Here is a 5,260-nt window from a genome sequence, read left to right as displayed (position 1 = left end):
GCTGTTAAGTGTACTAGTTATAGATTTAGTACTATTCTTTACTATTCCTCATAATGTAGGTTGACCTTTATTTATTTGTTGATTTACTTACTTATATGTGATGTTAGAATTACAAAGAAGACTTCACCCACAGAGCACTTTATTAGGAACACTATACTAATACTGGGTAGGGCCTCTGTTTGCTCTCAAAACAGCCTCAATTCTTCGTGGCATGGATGCTTTGTGACATGGTACATTATCATGGTGGAAGTAACCATCAGAAGATGGTAAATTGTGACCATGAAAGGATGCACATGGTCAGCAACAATACTCAAATAGGCTGTGGCATTCAAGCAATGATTGATAGGTATTAAAAGTTCCAAAATGTGCCAAGAAAACATTCCCCACACCATTACACCACCTCCACCAGCCTGGACTGTTGACACAAGGCAGGTTGGGTTTAAGGATTCATGCTGTTGGTGCCAAATTCTGACCCTACCATCTGTGTGTCTCAGGAGAAATCGAGCTTCATCAGACCAGGCTACGTTTTTCCCGCCTTCAACTGTCCAGTTTTGGTGAACCTGTGCCCACTGCAGCCTCAGCTTTCTGCTCTTGGCTGACAGAAGCTAAAGGAACCTGACATGGTCTTCTGCTGTTGTAGCCCATCCACCTCAAGGTTCAGTGTGTTGTGCATTCTGAGATGCTTCTCTGCTCACCACAATGGTACAGAGTGGTTATCTGAGTTACTGTAGCCTTTCTGTCAGTCTGGCCATTCTCTGTTGGCCTCTCTCATCAACAAGGCGTTTCCGTCCACAGAACTGCCGCTCACTGGATGTTTTTCCTTTATTGCAGCATTCTGAGTAAACTCTAGAGACTGTTGCGCGTGTAAATCAGCCCAGCTGGCACCAACAATTATGCCACGGTCAGAATCACTGAGATCACATTTTTTCCCCCATTCTGATGGTTGATGTGAACATTACCTGAAGCTGCTGGCCCATATCTGCATGATTTTATGCATTGCACTGCTACAACATGATTGGCTGATTAGATAATTACATGAATGCATAGGTGTACAGGTGTTCCTAATAAAGTGCTCAGTGAGTATGCACACAGCCGGCTTCAGGTCACCCAACAGATTTTTTTGTTGGATTCAGAAAACATTCTAAAACGTTGATTCCTTTGTTGATTTGGATGTATGCTGTGGGTCACTGTCATGCTGAAAGGTGAAATTCCTTTTCATCTTCAGCTTAGAGCAGATGCCTGAAGGTTTTGCACTAAAATCAACTGGTATTTGTAGCTATTCATGATTCCCTTCACCTTGATAAAAGCCCCAGGTCTAGTTGAAGAAAAGCTGCCCTAAAGTATGATGCTGCCACCACCATGCTGCACTGTGGGTATGGTGTACTTTTGGTGTTGTGCTTTTTTTTTTTTTTTTTTGCAATTATGGAATTATTATACCTTTTAGAATTATTCTCATCAGACCATAACACATTTTGCCACATGGTTTGGGGTGTTTTAGTTGAGCTTGGATGTTTTTTGTGGGAAAGGGCTTCCGTCTAGCCACTCTACCCCACAGCCCAGACATGTGAGGAATATGGGAGATTGTTGTCACATGCAGAGAGTAATCAGTTCTTGTCAGATATTCCTGCAGCTCCTTTAATGTTGCCGTAGGTGTCTTGGCAGTCTCCCTGGTAAGTTTTTGTCTTGGCCTTTTATAAATTTTGGAGGGACGTCCTGTTTTGGTGACGTCACTGTGGTGCTCCATTTTCTAAACTTGTTGATGATGGAATTCATGGTGTTCCGTGGTACATCTAATGTTCTGGAAATTGTTTGAACCTCTCTCCTGATCGATCCTTTTTAACAGTGGGACCCTGTACAGGCTTTGTAAGCTCTTTGCAGACCATGTCCTCAGCAGTCAGATGAAAGATGTGAAGATGTGAAGAAGATCCTACAGAAACAGCTGGTCTTTATTTGGGATTAATCAGAATAATTTCATTGATGACAGCTGTATGATGATTACTTTTGAACATGAGATTGAATGTGATTGGTTCATTCTGAACACAGCTATATCCCCAGTTATAAAATGGTGTGCACGCTTATGCAATCAGGTTGTTTGCAATCAAGTTTTTTAGTTTTCCTATTTTTCCCTAAAATGTTTCTCATTGTTTTTCACTTAATTTTTATACATTGGAATTTCACATTGAGGGTGGAAAAAGATCTGACATGATTTATCTTGATTTCATTTTTTTACATCACAGAAATCTGCCATTTTAACCGGGGTGTGTAGACTTTTGATATCCACTGAATATACAGTAATTTTGCAACAGCATATTTGGAAATGTTTTCAAAAATGTAAATCTTGTACAGATAGACTACAGTGCCATCAAGGCACAAAAATCAAATCAAGATGTACTAATTTGGTAACACTTACTCAAAAAGACTAAACGCTGTATCACACTGAAAGAGGAAAAAGACCTGACGTGACTTATCTTGATTGCATTTTTTCACATCACAAAAACCTTTTAACAGGGCAATTTTAACAGGGGTTGATGGACTTTTTAATATCCAATGTACGGTATATATTAGCTGTTCAACAAGTATTAATCTTCATAAATTGGCTGAATTCACAACTATATACTGTACATTTGAAATTTCATTAAAATACTAATTACCTCTTCTGAATGACCAACAATTTTTAAAAAAGTGTCACTATTTGACAGATATATGCCAATGCTCCCTTTGATTTGGTCACCTTTCTACATGTGCAATCATGAGGCAGTGCATTCACTGCCCCATTTAGCTTCCAGAGTTATTTTTGCAGTAGTTTTAAAATTCTCCATGGCCACCCAGACCTTGTTTTATAGCAATGAATAGGAATTAAATCTAATAAATATCTACGTAAACAAAACATAATTGCACATAGTATCTGTGAGGTGCAGAACCATTTCTACTGCAAGATTACACTAAATGGCCAAAAGTATATGGACACCTGACCATCACACCCAGTGCCCTGCTGCAATCCATGGGCATTAACATGGAGTTGGTCCCCCCTTTGCTGTTATAAGAGCCTCCATTATTCAGGGCTCTCCACTAGATTTCGGAATGTGACTGTGGTGTTTTGTGCTGATTCAGCAGGTCAGGCACTGATGTCAGGTAAGAAGGTGTGGTGCACAATCGGTGTTCCAATTCATCCCAAATCTGTTCAGTGGGGTTGAGGTCAGGGCTCGGGTCACTCGACTTCTTACACATCAACTTTGGCAAACCATGTCCAGATTGCTTTGTGCACAGGGGCATTGTCATGCTGGAATGCTCTTAGTTCCAGTGAAGGGAAATCTTAATGCTACAGCATTGCAAAGACATCCTATACCATTGTGTGCGTCCATCTTTGTGGCAACAGTTTGGGAAAGACCCACATATGGGTGTGATGGTTAGGTGTCCACATACTTTTGGCCATATATTTGCAAAGATTGGGAGAGGGAATAGGGGATTATGGAGTGGATAAAATCCATATGCCAGAAACCTGTGTGAACCCAAGCAAAGGCTGAGAAAAAGAAGAAAAAATGAGTCTCCCTTTTCCAATGCCCAATTTATTTGGGATAGTTTCAGGTCTTTTTGCTGAAACCTGGCAAACAGACCTTGTAGTGTTGCACAACTTGTATCAAATGCAGTTGAAAACGAGTTGCTAGACTGTATGTTGCTAGACTGTAAATGTTGTCAAGCTTCACTACGGGGGCAGTGGTGGCCTAATGGTTAGAGGCTCAGACTTGTAACCTGAAGGTTGTGGGTTTGAGTTTCAGGTCTGGCAGGGATTGTAGGTGGGGGGAGTGACTGACCAGCGCTCTCTCCTACCCTCAATACCACGACTGAGGTGAGACCCTTGAGCAAGGCACCGAACCCCCAACTGCTCCCCGGGTGCCGCAGCAAAAAAAAAAGGCTGCCCACTGCTCCGGGTGTGTGTTCACAGTGTGTGTGCACTTGGATGGGTTAAATGCAGAGCACAAATTCTGAGTATAGGTCACCATACTTGGCCACAAGTCAATTCACTTCACTACATAGTAACTTATAGAATAAAATCAAGTGTGATAGCCTCTCTACCTTTTTTGTTTGAGGCTTGTCATTATCAATGTCATCCTGTGGGTCTGAGTTGCTGCTGGAAATAAGCCTACTGGGCTTGGACATCAGTTCTAGACACCCAAGTTATGGCCACTAATAGACACAAAGATTGCCAACCTTGGCCTGTATGCATCATGCACCAGTGAGAATGAACAAACAGGCAAGAGACTCATTGCTGCCATCTCATATTTCTACCAGCAGTCAAGTTAAACAAGGGCATCTGCTTTGCAGTACTGGACCTGGCAGGTAAACTGTTCTGTCTAACCACTCAAAAGTGCAAAGACTGAATATAGATGGCAGATAAGTCATAGTATGCACCAAGGATCTTATTTTTGTAAAAAGAGAAATGATGGATCAGTGCCTGAGTAGCATTTATGGGCAACCCAAAGCAATTGCTACATGATTTCTTGATTAGACCTGAACCATCACTTAGTATGCACTCACGCTGAAAGTTCGAAATTAATAAAATAATCTCAGACAACTGCTGATAGAAGCAAATTCTTTTCACCAATGCAGGCCAACATCTCATTTAACAAGATGATTGCTGAATCTTCATTGAATTAAAACAGAAACCGTGTAATTGTCCTTGCCTTAATTCTGAAGTGACTGGCTCAGAGGATCATCATTTTTATTTTTTTAATGCTGTCCCTGGGCAATATATTATTCCGTACAGCACTTACCCATGATGGTGCCATGATGAAAAATCTGCATAGATTCGGTCTGGGAGACAGAAAAAAAACCCCAAAGTAACATATTGACTGACTTACAATCACTGACCCAGATGATATTATTTAGGGCATTTGTGTGGCAGCCAGATATCAAAGCATGTTATAGGCAGAAAAATGCTATTCTGGCCAAAACCTGATTTTTCATATTTTTTTGACAGCTTTCCAGAATTCAGCCATAGCAACATCAAGTTTTCCCAGACCACCACACATTTTATATATTTTTAAACTGAAAATAAGTTGCACATCCTAAGTGGAATCATCCGTTTGACGTAAAGCTGATGATACAGTGAAACTGTGAAATTTTCGTCTATGATCTTATAGACAGCTACTGCGTCAGCTCAGTTATAGTCATAACAACAATATCTAAATATTTCCCTTAAGCAGAAACATTTAATATACGTAGATGGTACATTTTGGTCATTGACATACTTCTCATCAAA

This window comes from Pangasianodon hypophthalmus, chromosome 28, assembly GCF_027358585.1.
Source record: "Pangasianodon hypophthalmus isolate fPanHyp1 chromosome 28, fPanHyp1.pri, whole genome shotgun sequence".
Classification (NCBI taxonomy): Eukaryota; Metazoa; Chordata; class Actinopteri; order Siluriformes; family Pangasiidae; genus Pangasianodon; species Pangasianodon hypophthalmus.
Note: the sequence above shows the minus strand (reverse complement) of the source record.